Raw genomic sequence first — 16,033 nt, forward strand, 5'->3', positions numbered from 1 at the left:
TCAAATATCTACACACAATTTTTGTCGCTTCTAAAGATAAGGATCCTTCTTAGTATAGATTTCGGTTCTGGCATTTGCTAATTAGTTTTTTATAATTACGCCTAGTTAAAATGTAAGCAAAATCATTATAAAAATTGAATAAAAATAAAAGTTTCTAATTGCCATGCGAAGATAATTACGCATAGGATTGCGATTATGTGTAGGATTGCCGAAAGATTGCATTCTAAAACTTCTATTAGAAACCATGATCCCATGATCCCATGAAACCATGAAACGTGCTTGAATCTATCCAAGTTTCCAGCAATTTTTAGTTTTGAAATAAGATTTTATCTAAAAAGATTAACAAGAGAAATGAAATCATCATTTCGGAGTAAATTAACCTTCAGGCATGGTAAGAGCGAAAGCGGTCTTTCGATTAATTTCAGTCGTTATTATAACGAAGGGAAGAGTGAAATCGCGAAGATTACTTAACTGACAAGCTTGTGAAGAACAAATCGGGAAAGTCTTGTGCAGAATGAGAGCCGATTGACTTAAATCTATGACATGGACAAAATTTGAGCAAAGGGAATTACATCCTCCAGTCGAGCTTTTACGTGGGCATAACGAGTTAAGTCGATCAAAAAGTTTGTGGAAACGGTTTCGGAAAATGCCAAAATCAACTCATTAGACTGGATGTCACTAAAAGCAAGCAAAGAATATGTTATATTGTTTTCGATTTTTTTAGCTAAAAGAAAGATTAATAAATATAACATTCTATTATTTAAAAGCTTTGATGGATTAAATAGACGTCACGTAACCGCCTACTTACAATTTATCAATAGTTTACATTGATCTGAGTTAAACTGGTGGCACTTCGATGGTTTGCCGATACAAAAAAGTTGGCCTATTTCCTTTATGTATTTTTGAGGGCTATTTGAGAGAAAAAATTTCTTATAACGAAACAAACTGAAGTTGAACGAAATTTTTATTTATTTATAAAAATCACAATTATTATTTATGTGTTTTTTCATTTGACATGAGACGTGTTTTAAGAGTCGTGTCTGCTTTGCATCTAAAAATAATCGCAAAATAAATATCATAAATATTATTATTATTATTAATATCATAACTTACTTTTATTATTTATAATATTGATTTATTACTATGGTGTTATTACCGCGCTTAGGCACGATGAGCGTAGACGTGCGCGCTTCGCGGCCCTGATTCTCAATTAGCAAAATTCTTTGTCGTGGAACATTGCCTCTACGCAGATGATGTATACCTTTTTACAAAAGAAAAAGACAGCACGAAGGCAATCAACATCCTTAAATCTATTGGACGAGAGATCTCCGAATGGGCAAACTCGTCGGGGGCTAAAATTGTTCAAGTATTTGTATAAAAATTGGCCATGTACGAGAATAAGCGTATAAAAATTGGCCAGATACGAGAATAAGCGTATTATATTCTCAATTATTCGAAAAATGATTTTACAGCGTTTGATGATTAGTGCACCAAGCAAACCCTAAGAGAATGAGGGTATTCTCGCGCATGCACAACTTGTGTGTATGTATAGTTATGTGTACGCTTTCACTCTAGGTGATTTATATAAAGACTTCACGACCGACAGCAAAATGAATGGTTGAACGGGAATGAACAAATTTTGTTGTTAAGATCTTATCGCAGCCATTTACTATTTACACAACAACATTTCAAATTTATTTTATTATTTGTTAGCTGTAAGCAAGTGTTTTTTTTTATCTAATAAACATGTCTTCTCCTGAGGGGTTGTTAATTTAAAATGAATTAAGCGTAATTTTATGAGGAAAAATAATTCAAAATTCTGCAATTTCTCTAAATGAGGAAATTTCTGCGTACATCAAAGACTCTCTTCTTAACTACGTCGTTATTAGGACAAAATTGCCCTCAACGTTATCGAATTGCGTAAATAGTGCAATTTAAACAAGTCAACCGCCAGAGTCTTTTATAGCTACCATCGGTATCCTAAAGAAAGCCAAAAAAGCAAAATAAACTAAGTTTTCACGCTCTATAATATGGAGTGAGTTCGGTTGATTTTTTCTGTTTTCAAAATAAACTTTGTTGTCGCGTAGGAGTGTGGGCGTTGTAGATGTGTCTCTTCAAAAGTTTGAGTTACTTCCAAATTCTTTTCCAAATTTGTAGGCGATATTTTCATTTTTGCGAACTGCTGGGATGATACTACGCAGTTGGTTAGACTGCTCGACAGGTCGACAGACGAACAGTTGGACATTCTTAGGTGCATTGAAATTGTGAAACTGGCTAAAAATTTATATACTTTATGGGGTTTTGAAGCTGGATTCTGCGCCTTATAAAGATATTAAAAAAAAATTTAATTATGATTCACTATAATATCGGGTGGCCGTGGTCAACTTTCTGCAAGAAAAATCAATTTCTCATTCCTTTTGAAACATAGAGATGTTCTCGATTTACGTGGTGATGGAGACATACACACCTCTTTACCGGTTCAGCCTATTTACAATACCAATCTGAAAGAACTTCCAATATTTCTGCCAAGTTTAAAGTCGAAAGCTTAATTTTTGCGGCCAGGAGAATGTTTCCAACAGACGTTACACAGGCGGACAGACGAACATGCTGAAATCGATTCAGAATTTGTTGCTAACCAAGAAAATATATACTTTGTGGGATCCCCTTCTTCTGGATATTTGTTTTGATGTTTTGATAAAAATTAGTATACGTTCATCAACCATTATTCCTTATTTACTTTAAATTACAGCAGTGACTCTTACAAAAGTTTTCATCTGTGCCAAAATGGGAATAATCGGTCACGCCCACACAATTTTATAACCGATCAAGATTTCATTTTTTATAACACTTTACAATGCTCAAGAGCAAGCTTCAAAGAAGGAAAACATTCTTAATCAAAGTCTAAACAGTAATGTAGCTAAATGATTATTTTCTATTGATAAATAGAAATGAAAACACAAACTGCCTCAAAAGATTGAAATGCTGTCTTCAGACTTTCATTAATTCTGGCCAAACATATAAGCGAATTTGTTGAATTTTTGAACTTAATCTAACCACAATGAAAAGTAAGAATTGAATAATTTTGATTTATTTAATTAATTAAATGCCACTACAGACCAAGTCATTAGCTAAATGTAAGCTACAAAATAGCTTCAAATCTAATATAAAGAAGAAAAATAACTAAAAATAAACACGAAATCAACATATAATATATAACAAAATCCCTAAATAGCTTCAAATCTAATATAAAGAAGAAAAATAACTAAAAATAAACACGAAATCAACATATAATATATAACAAAATCCCTCTAAGCCCAAAATTAAGATACTGGGCTATTTATTGATGCAAGAATAACAGCTTATGCAAATGAGCAAAATTAAATATAAAGGAGTATTTTTATTCAGTTTACCTACATTTATAAAAAACTGGAAAATATTTACCAGTTAGTAATGTAACGCAGCTTCAATCTACTATTACATGATGGTCATATATACAGAGCAGAGTCTCGTCGTAAACCTGACAAAGCAAACATCAAGAAGTCTTGTTCAACACACTCCAAGAAATCAATATGTTATCTATAACTGAGAAGGCAAACTATCGGCGAGTATTCAAGGGTTGGTCTAACCAAAGAAGTATACAAGCAGTTCGTAACGTATGGTTCTTAAATTTTTTAGACCAGCTGCCTAATATTTATGTATTATTATTATTATTATTATGTATGTTTATTTATGTATTGACTAAAACAAAAAGAATGTATATTAGTATATTAGTATTTAACAGCATTTCATTCAGATACATTTATTTGAAAAGGAAGAGTTAAAAAAGATAAAACTATTATGATTAAGCAGAAGAAAGGGGCTTATATAAATAGTACTAGTAATAGAAGAAACTTAGAGAAACAGTAACCTCCAAATGCAACAATATAGAAGATAAATATCGTGAAAGCATTTTTAAATACGCCAATAATGATAAGGACTACTAGCCTGATACTAAAAATTAACAATTGGAAAGAACTGGGGCGGCGCAACACTCTAACGCGAGAGATATTAAATGTAATAGTCATTGCGATCACGCGAATAGAGAATTTTTACACATTGAAATTTCGTTTTATTAGCACTTACAGCTATGCGGTGTCTTCTCGCGCTACAATTGACTGGCTTAGAAATGTTTCGGAAACGCACTAGCTTTGAAGTGGATTATTGAAGAATAGCAATAACAGTAGTAATGATAATACTAGAAATCAAGCAATGTACATCTACATATATTTCTTAATAAATTTAATCATGAACATTCATTGAAGTTTCCATTCCTTCACACGACTGATGGGCCGGAAATGCATATCACGCTAGGTAGTTTTTGCCACATTATTTATCTGTAACGAGTTTCAACAATCTTCTAGTTTCAATCAACACAGACAAATTATTTATATTTTCAATATATATATATAAATGAACGCGTTGAACTTTACGTTGTTGAAATAAAAATTTTGAAATGTTTAAATTTGTTTATGCAATCTAGCGGCAACTTTGAGAAGATAACCACCTTGATTCACAGTCATCTGAGAGTAATGAAATAATAATTTAAATGAAAGATGAGAGACAATGGGCAAATTTTCGTACATATCGCACAAGGATCTTCTTTTAGAATTAATGGTGTAACAAATACATACTAAGTGCTATAAACTAAAAGTTGTCAACTTCGCTTTGGAATTTTATTTCTTTTTAATTTATTAATTTTTTTGAACGGAACACTTTGCAGCTATCATCAACCTGTGAAGGTTCTTTAAGGCAAATCTAAATCAAGATTTATCAATATTGTGATAAAGTATTTTTATGTTCGTTTCAAAACACATTTTCAAACAAGAATTGTTTAATAAATAACATCAACTTCATATTTGCATCAATAGAAAGTGGCCATATTTTTTATTTTTAAGAAGAGTGAAATATTGAAAGATTTTCTAAAAGCCAAAACACTGGATATATAATTTAATTTTTCTTATTATTTGTGAATGGATTTAGTCACATCTGAAAGCAATTGAAAAAGCGTGTATGAATTTATTGACAGTGGAGAAAATATTGGAAAAAATATTGGAGTCTGTATTTGTTGACAACCGCCGTTGAGAAATTGAAAAAGCGCGTATGAATATGGTCACATCTGAGCGCAATTGAAAAACCGAATCTGTATTGGGCTTAACTTACCGTAAAACTCTGTAACATGAAACTGATGTTTCACAAAAGCAGATATGCTCGCTGTAAATACAAAATCGTCACCTCTTGTAGGCAGGTCAGGCAGCAAAGTTAATAAGTAGGAACCAATTTGCTCAGCCGCCTTACCGAACACCACACGTTAATAGTAGACTTTCTTAGGCTGGTACGTTCACCGTTTCAATAACTATATTTTGATGCTTTCCTTCTCACGTTAATTAGAGCGCAACTTCAACATTTTTCTAGAAAAAAAAGTCTTCCTTTTTGTTTTATTTCAAAAACCCTTTTTTTCACATATATTTTGCAATTTTAACAACGTTGACATTTGCTTTGAATTGTATTAGAATATACTCGTATATAAATCATAACTTTCTATAGTAAATTACACTTCTTATCAGTAGTTAAATGCTCAATTTAATTTAATAAAAATTTCTTTTCGTAAATCTGTCGATTGCAATTTTTCTCCTGTTTTTCATTTAACAAATCAAACAAATGGGAAATGACGGTTTTCTGTATTGGAAAAAGTTTTATCTTGATACCGTATCTTCTTTTCAAGTTTTGTTCGGTAATTGATATGCTTTTTTTTAACTATGTTGTCGCTTATTTATTTATTTCTCCTTTTTTTTGTTACACAGAATTTCACTTTGGTGTGCAGGATAATATTAATTTGTCAGGAAAAAACTTGCAAATAAAACATTCTTTCTTAATATGTACAATAATCGAACTCAAAATGCATAAATGTACCAATAAAATACCATTTACATATTTTCCTTTTTTTTAACAATATTTTTTTTTTTTGGAAACCACAAAGCGAAAGTTTTCTTTTACACAAAACATTTGCCATTTACCATCAAATCATTTGTTTTTTTTTTTTTTTGTTTTCGCTCACATGTATGGATCTCGCGAAAGACATCAGAATTTTGCTCTTTCTACTTTCTTATTGTTGTAAATTATTCTATTATGACAAACGAGTTGCACCGTTCGACTTAAAAGTCGTAATAATATTCAATTTTGAGCAAAAATGTGCACAATGTTTGTATTCATATTTTTTAAAATTCTTTAAATGGTTAAAGTAAAATTTAGCTATTTTTCCTTTACTTTTCCTTTTTTTTGTGAATAATTTTTTTAAGTCAACTTAAGCGCATATCAAAGCCCAATTCCTTTTTTTTTGTTTCACGACTCCTTTCCTTGGATTATTTCCTTTTTTGTTTTTTTGAACCTTTTGACACTAGTAGTATTATATGTTCGGGCTTAATACTCGTTTATAAAATGATCTTTTCCTTGACTTTCATACCTCCGCCCTTTTTATGCAAACGGGTTATTAAAAAAAGTTATCAAAAAAAGGCATCACAAAAAGTAAAAAAAAAAAAAAAAATAAGCTTTTATATGAGACTCGTGGCAGCAGATTAACAGACACCGTTCCTGAATTTTTTTCGCGGACGTTACAACTCTTAATAGTGGATTAGCATGCTTTGATGCAGACAGGTTGGCACATAATTTAGTAAAGGACGTTTTTAAATGGACCTTTCAGATGTTTACGTCAAACATTTAAACAACAAGCCTTGGCTTTTACAAAACCCCATATTATTTGGATGAGGGTAACGTTGCCTCGCCAGAAGAGTTTAAAAGTTATGTGAAACGTTTCTCACAAATTTATCGTACAGATGATGATGCCCGTGTAAGTCATAACGTTCAACTTTCGCTTTAATATATCAATTAATAAAAACATAGTTCAAATTATTATGCTCATATTACCAGCGTGTCGATATTCCTGGCGATAAGAGAATTGGAATTATTGTGACCGTTTAAAACGTCATACTTTAACTTTTTACATTTTGACAATGACCTCTTAAAAAGAGTACATTTTTTACAACTCTTTTCGATTGATCGACAACCCCCGCTTAATGTGCTCAAAATTAGAAAAAATGGAGCAAAAATGTCGTTACAATACCGTTGCTATGTAATCATAAAAGTGTTTGGAAAAAAAGATAAGCTAACTTTTATTCTTTAAGCCTTTCCTTTTTGATATTGCGTTGATTTACATTATTTGCAGGTGTCGTATAACAAGGAGAAAGTTTCGGCACGGGTTTAATTTAAATTATATTATAAATATAAATTATATCTTAGTTTGAATAAAAAAAAAATTTCGTATAAAACGGTTTTGATTCAGTACGGTGCCAATTACCCGTGTTAAGCAGGGGGCGCCTGCATATACCATATGTGACCATAACAGGCATTACAAATGCCTGCGATCCTCTCTGTTTTCTATTTTAAGGATAAGGTTTGTTTCTCTTATTATTAGATTTCTTTGGTCATATTTACATTAATTAAGCATTGTCCAACTCTGTAATTATATTGCTGAAAACTATGTCATACCTATAAGTAAACATGGGCTACTCCCCATAAGCCATAACGTACTTATATATTATGTACAGTCACTTGAACTTCTGCGTGTTTTGAATGCTTTAACCGTATGATATTGTATGCTTTTTACTTTACCCTGTGTGCCTGCTTCTCTGATTAATGCCATAGTTTAATGTTTAGACTTAGGTTCACATATCAGCCGACAAATGTGCTAAGAAATTTATTTTTGCAAACGGAACTGTTGACTTTGCTCCGCTTTTGAGTAATGACCTCCTCTTGAAATATGTAAGTTTAACTTCAAGAGATCCCCTTAATATACACATATATTGCTGAAATGCATAATTGTAGCCAACACATAAATAAATAGTTTAGCTAATCTACAATCTGCGCAAAGAGATAGATAATAAGTAAATATTATAGCTAAAGGTTTTTGTTTGTCTTTCAAATGCTTCAGGTAGGTGATATTTAATGTTATCAAATTCTAATCTCCAAATATATGAAAAAATTTTCATTTAAATTGCAATCTGAAGTTTTCTTGTTCTTTTTCATTATTTTTTGGTTTGGTATTTTTCGCTTCGCTGGTTTTATTGTTATTCCTCTGACGTTAATTTGTTTTTCTTTACAGTTTACTAAATCTATCGCAGCTCTCTCCGTTACGGTGACTTAGTAGGGCGCATTTTGCGTGCTGTTTTAAGCTGCCATTGTAAACAATTGACAAAATGTTCCAGCCTACTTGCTCTTCAAAAAATTTTATTTTGCCTGTTCTTGCTGGTTTTGTGAGTGATACTGCCCCACCAAATATGGTGGTATTAATGTTTGAACTCGAGACGCGGAAATTACGTTGGTCTTGTCTCGGCATCAGAAAGAGTGTTATCGATTTTCATAGTCTTTTTGTGGAAACAAAAAGGCATTTTGGAATTAGGTAAAGAACGCACGGCACTGTCTGGAAAGTTTGAATACTTTCTATGAGAGTCGTTACTAGAACAGTCAGTCTCTCCTTCAACACATAAAGGCGCAAAGTGTAGCGTAGCATAGGGTTCATTACTTCCGACTTCGTATAAAGCTTTTACATCTATCCACGTTCGCCAACTTTCCTTACCGTCAACGATAGAACTTGTAGGTCTGTCATCGGCAAATCCGGTAAAGACGTCCTATCCGTTGCATCCCTGTCTTCAGAAAATATTGATTCTTTGTCCATTGTAATACTAACAAGACGAATAACCCTCCCTGTACCACTGATATGACAAGCATACTTCCTTCTACAGATGACATTTAGTCTAAATATCAAAAAATATAAACAAAAACAGTAAAGCTTATTCCGACGCATCTGCTGAGCACCAAGTAGCACAAGCACCTTTCTTTTTCCCCCAACACCAAGCTCTCAACCCGCGATTCTTAATATTCCTAAAATGAATGATTATTTCTTAACAGCAATACCCCCTCGTATCAAGGCTGGCGTCGGACACTTTACCGGATAATATAAAGGGTCGGCTTACTGCAAAGGTTCCATGTATCAATTTCGTATTAGCATTTTCAAATTGGCTCTATCTTAACCTATGGCTACTAAAAAAGAAAAAAAGCATGTACACCGCTAGCATAGAGCCACACCCACAACCGCTACAGGACCAAATTGCAAGTGAACCCCTAAGCCATCGCTAACATGCATAAGCTTGGCAACCGATAGTAGTTAACAACAATTCATCTTCAACTCACCATGGCATTTTAAGGTTAAGAGCTTGTTTAAGTACGACGTAGGTAAATCAAGCGCATTAAGCAATGTTGCTTTGATGGACTTTAAAAATCATTTACGTTCTTGCAAACAACTCTGAGCGGGTTAAACAGCTCATAGTTATATTTACATTTACTAAGCTTAACCAAGGTAAAGTGACTAGAGAAGCGGTTGGGGACAATAAAGCTGATTTCATCAAGTAATAAAGGCGAGTCAATAGCACCATTTATTACTTTAATTACAAAGGAAACGCCAAGGACAAACCTACGTTTCTCGAGAGACGGTAGGGACAGCAGAAGCAACCTATTTTCATAGGGGGAAGAGAGGCAGTCGGATCCTAAGAGCAAACAGCAAGAATTGCTTTCGAACAGATTCAATTAAATCTACATAGCGCCTATATTAAGGGGACCACACAACAGACGAATACTCAAGTATAAGTCTAACCAAATACATGTACAGCCTTTTGGTAATGTAAGGATCATCAAGCTTTTTTGACCACCTCTTTATAAAACCAAGCGCGGACCTAGCTTTGCTTAACGAGAGCTCAATGTGCAAGTTAAAACGTAATCTATGGTCAAATAGAATGTCTAAATCTGTGAACGTATCGACGTCCTTCAACTTATGCGAATCAATGAAATACTGAGTAATGAATGACATTCTTCTTGAGAAAGAAATCTTCTTACATTTATTTAGAATTAGTTTCAGAAGATTCATAGAGCACCATGCAACCAAATTATTCCAGTCACTTTGAAGCTGATGTGATTGCGATTCTAGAGAGAAGGAAGAAAACAGTTTCACATCATCAGCGTACATTAAGATCTAACTGGAATTAATCACCGATGGGAGATCATTAATGTATAAACTAAATGAAATGGTACCTAAGTGGCTGCCTTGAGGTACGCCAAAAGGCCAAAAGCTATTGATATGGTCATAGTCTTGAAGGACTTTAATTCGCCACAAGTCAAAGTGTTCACATAGAATTGTAGAAGTGTGACCCTCATTTCAACATCTAATAGAGCCATTGTGCTTTTCAATTACTTCATCGAAATTTACTTCAATCTTTGCATTAATAACAGGCTGTAAACAAGTTTAGTAAGACTAATACTTGCCGCTCTATTGTGTAATTTCCTTCCTCCAGATGCTATGTGGATTCAATACAAACCGTTATAAAGCAATTCTTGATCTTTGCCCTCAGGAGTTTGGATAGAGGCCCTCATGCCTCATCTTGGTGTTGTATTCCTAATTAATTTAATAAATAGCACGATTCGCCGACATTACTTGGTGGGATAAATCTTGTTTACTGCAGCTGTGGGTTGCACCTCTGTGCTAGATGTGTAAATGATTTTGTTTTCTCTTGTTTGTTAATTTATACATGAATTTTATTCTCCCATTTTTTTTCCTATATTCTTCAACATTTGTTTTTTTAACAGTTAACAGATTGCGAAGGGCTATTATTCGGTGCAGTATTTAGTTAAGCAATCCAAACCACCTTTAACAGATTTGATTTGTCACTTCGTAAACCTCTTTATTATCCACATTAGGTTCCAGATTTATATAAAACATTGCCAGTGGATCTTTAGTAACTCAACTACATATGTTGGCAATACTTTGTTTCTCCCACTCTCGCCGTTTTCAACCCGACGTTTATATCGCTAATTTCTCTCTTTTATATTTAATCTAGCAGGTAAATTGTATTTTTTGTCGCATAAATAATTTGCTAGCTTCCTATACGAATCTATAAATTTCCTCAATATTGTTCTTTGGCTGTCCTTCACAGTTTTGTAGTTAAACTCACTAGCAGAACTAACAGCTGAAAAATACGTTACTATTCGTTTTATACCACCTACGCACGGAGATGTTCCCGGTTCATTGTCACCATCTATAAGGGATGTGGCTTATATGTCCAAATTCTGGGATTATTTGCGGTATGCTTAATCTTCCTTTAGGGAGATTTATTAAAACAGATACTTTTTATTTTATCTGCCAGCGTATCGGCACTATTGAGTCAAAATAACAACTAAACTAAATACCTATGCTACTATTTTTCTTGCACTTTCCGATGCATTACTCGGAAATGTGCAAATTTGCTGTTTTTGACATAGCTCCACATTTTGTTTGCTCAGCTTGGGATATTAACTTAGCTTGGGTTAGCACTTCTCCTTTCAAGTTGATTGTCCCAAATCGATTTCCTTAGTGATGCACGTTGCTGAAATTTGCAGGAATGGCCACTTTACGCATTAACGATATTTTCTGCAGTTATTGGATTTACTGGTTCAATCTTTCCCCTTTGCGTGATTATATAGATACGAACGAATGCAATAATGGTGACAGGAATTACAATTATTATATCTGTGGTTAGACGGTTTACATGTACGGTGATATTCCTAAATGTTGGGTTTTCTCGCTCGACAAAAATTAAACAATTGTTAAACCTAGCTCTTTGTCCAAATATAAAATTTATTTTCTACTAATTTGCGCTACTAGGGAATTTATATTAAAATTTACAAAAAAAAGAAAAACAACACATTATTCCAGTAGACAAGAAAATTAAACAACTTCAAAAACATAGGGTCGTTAATACTTTTTTTTTTTATATAAAGACAGGAAAAGAGCATATTATTAAAAATTAACGTTTGGAGGGGTATCCTTTTTGCTTAATAACGTCCTTTAAGCTTTTTGACAAATTTTTTATAACTTACCCTTTGTAGAAAACAGGAATCTTATTCCACTCCTCTGTCTTCCAGGTTTTGGCCGGAAGGGATTGTGTGTTTTCGGCCATGGCAGTCCAATTCATCCCACATATTTTTAATAAGGTTCACGGCTGGTGATTTGTGGAAGAGGGTGAAGCACGTTACGGCAGTTATATACGACCCATTCTTAAATTAAGCGGAATTTATGCTTGAGGTCGTTATCTTTTAAAAATATTTTGTTCTTGAAGGCGTTAAGTTTCTACGTTATGTAATTATGCACAAAATGAACTCTCTCCACAGTTTGCCTTAATTGACAATGTATTTAATGGAGATTTCTGGGAGGTATTTTAGAATGCGGCAAGTATTTTCTTTTCATTGGCAAGTATTTCCTTTTCATTTCAACATGGGGGATGAGACAGTGGGTCTGCTTTGCAGAATGAGAAAAAAAACTTGCCGCGGTAGAATCAAAAGATCTTTTTTCGGCAAGTCACTCGACAATGGACTAATACGGAGATATGATGCCAAAAAAAGTATTCAAAAATTAAAAAATAAGTAAAAGTACATTAAAAACAATAAAATATTGAAAATGTAAATTAAAGCTTATTAAAAATAGCAAAATATTGAAGACTAAGCAAAAGTGCTTAAAACCACCTACATCTTTTATATTGCAATTTGTCGTTTCAATTTACAATAATACAAGAATAGAAAAAACACGCTTGTCAAAAAAATATTTTAAAAGTAATTTTTCAGTCAATTTTTTTCCAATTGCTAGTTTTTTTTTTTAAAGGAGATGTGAAAGATATATGGGAAATTGTTTACAATTCAAAAGGAGGTAGGAAAGAAACATACTAAAAACATATGCCATAAAAAAATTTATAGAAATATATATAGATATTAATTCCAATCTCGCTTCACCCGCATATCCAAAACACGTGAAAACAGTTGAGACAGAGTATATATTTTTATTGACATTTGTTGTAATAAAAAAAACAACAAGATACCCGTAAATTATGTAAGCAAGAGGAAGAAATGAATTTTAAAATATTTGACGACCCGTAAATTGTGTGAGCAAGAGAAAGAATTGAATTTTAAAGTATTTGACGACCCGTAAATTGTGTGAGCAAGAGGAAGAATTGAATTTTAAAATATTTGACGACCCGTAAATGATGTGAGCAAGGGGAAGAATTGAATTTTAAAATTTTTGACGACCCGTAAATTATGTGAGCAAGAGGAAGAATTGAATTTTAAAATATTTGACGACCCCTAAATTATGTGAGCAAGAGGAAGACTTGAATTTAAAAATATATAAACGATATCAACATCTATTAGTTTCTTAAGCTCTCTAAGGAAGATCTTTGAACGGTTTACTAAGGTCAAATTGTTAGAAACAATGCCTGAGAAAGATATTATTTCAAAAGAACGGTTCACTTTCACAAATCAGTCGGTACGTAAAAATAACAAAAAAATTTAGAGCTAAGCAAGTTTCTACAATGTTGCAAATAGATTTGATTTTGTTTGGCATAATAGTCCGTTGATAATAATGATTTTCCGGTCTTTGAAATTAAATTAATCCGAAACTATTTGTCTAAAAGTTGTTTTTGCCCGAGAGGCCCGGATTTGGGTCAGAGGAACTCCTAACCTCTATTAATTTAGCACATTTTTCTTCTTGGTGTTTAATGAAATGATTATCAAAACCTTTGATTTCTAAATTTGGATAGTTCAAAAAAAAGAAAAAATAGTTAAATCCTTATTTATTTTATTTTCTCACACATATTTAGAAGTGAGTGCAGCCACACCTAATAAATGAATTTATAATTGATTTCTTAACTTATCTATGAAATTCTCCTTTTAAATTTATAAATAATGAAAAAAATAGATCCATGTTAATTTTTTTTAAGATGAGAAAACTGTTTCACATTACTGAAATGCAGTACTTGTCATTGATTTAGAGCACTCCGCTAAATTCCCTTTCTCTTAGACCGTTTTTAAAAAAGTAGTAAATCTGCCGTCTTTTACTGCTAGCAAGCAATTTCCCCAATACGTTTAAAGCAACGTGGGGAAAATGAAGATTAAAAAAGGCCAATGGATCTTGAAGAAATCTACTTCTTGAGTTTGCTATTGGGACAAACTCTTAAGATTAAACATATACTTTGTGAATCCAAAAAACTTTCTAATATTGGGCGATTCGTTTTCATTTAACCCGCATTTAACCCTATGAACACCCTGAACTAACCATTTTGTCTACCCTTTAAAAACAAAGCAGCTGTATTTCAATTCAAAGAGCCCGTCCCAAATTGGCTGCATCTGAGGAAAAATTTTTCATGCATGATGCTGATTTCGCATTGCTTTATCAGATTTGCAATTATAAGAAAGAAATAGCTGTAGTGAACAAATTAAAACAACAAAAAAATCCAGATTGTGGAAGAAGATTTCTTTAGGAAATATTTCAGTGTTCTCGCAAACCTTATGATCCTCTTTTTCTCAATATTTGTCGGATATAATGGTGGAATTAGATGGGAGATAGAAGATTAGTGTTGATGATAACTTTGTAAATCTACTTCTATAATTTTCTCTTTAACTTGACGGGCTTCGGCAGCAGATGTCCGCAAGTCAAACAACAAAAGTAATGAATGTCAATGGCTGTGTGCATTGAAAAACTCAATAATGAAAATGCTATTTTAAGTAAAGAAAGGTCGAACTCATCGAATTTAACCGTTATGTATGTTGACATTTCCCATTACTTTATCATTTTCATGAAGTACTGGTGAGTTATATGGCAAAAATAGGTCATATGAACAAACCTTACCAACAGACCTTATTTATTTATTTATTCTAATTATACTAGAAACTCAACTAAACAAATAACAGTCGAGTTCAATTGGCTCTTAATGTAAAACTTATATTAATTAATAATAAAATTTAGTATAAGTACAATAAAACAAATAAGAAGAAAAAAAAGCATGTACACTATCAGCATAGGGACACACTTACAACCGGTACAGGACCAAATTGCAAATGAACCCCTAAACCATCGCAAACATGCATAAGCCTGGCAACCGATAATAAGTTGTCAATAATTCATTTTCGAAACGTAACAATCTTTTAGGATAAAAGCTAATTTAAATACGACATAGGTAAATCGCGCGTATTAAGCAATGTTGCTTTAATGGACTTTAAAGAGTCCGATAACGAGAATAAGTGGTAGACGTCATTTAGGTTCTTGCAAACGACTCTAAACGGATTGAACAGCTCATAATCAAACTTACACTGACTAAGCTTAACCAAGATAAAGTGCTTGGAGAAGCGGTTAGGGACATTAAAGCTTATTTCACCAAGTAATGAAGGCGTGTTAATAGCACCATTTATTAGTTTGATTACAAAGGAAACGCCAAGAACATACCTACGTTTCTCAAGAGACGGTAGGGACAGCAAACGCAACATATTAATGAATGACTTTCTTCTTGAGAAAGAAATTTTCTTATATTTATTTAGAATTAGTTACAAAACATTCATAGAGCACCATGCAACCAAATTATTCAAGTCACTTTGAAGCTGATGTGATTGCGATTCAACAGAGAAGGAAGAAAACAGTTGCACACCATCAGCATACATTAAGATCTAACTGGAATTAACCACCGATGGGAGATCGTTAATGTATAAACTAAATAAAATAGGACCTAAGCGACTTCCTTGAGGTACGCCAGACGTAACGGGGAATTCATCCGAGGTGATGGAGTTAAACAAAACCCTGAAGGATCTATTGTGCGGATAAGAGCTTATCCATTTCACTAAGTAGGGTGGGAAACCAGAGGCTTGGTGTTTAAAGATAAGTAATCTATGGTTAACCATATCAAATGCTTTGCTTAAATCAGTGTAAATAACATCTGTACGAGAGCCGCTAGAAAAAGCCTTGAAAACATGACAGGTAAACTCTAACAAGTTGGTCACTGTAGATCGCCCTTTACGAAAGCCGTGCTGGTGCGGAGAAATATACGAATTAATGGCAAAGGCCAAATGCTGAGTCACAATACGCTCGAACAACTTG

The sequence above is a fragment of the Glossina fuscipes genome, unplaced genomic scaffold, assembly GCF_014805625.2.
Source record: "Glossina fuscipes isolate IAEA_lab_2018 unplaced genomic scaffold, Yale_Gfus_2 116, whole genome shotgun sequence".
In the NCBI taxonomy this organism is placed as follows: Eukaryota; Metazoa; Arthropoda; class Insecta; order Diptera; family Glossinidae; genus Glossina; species Glossina fuscipes.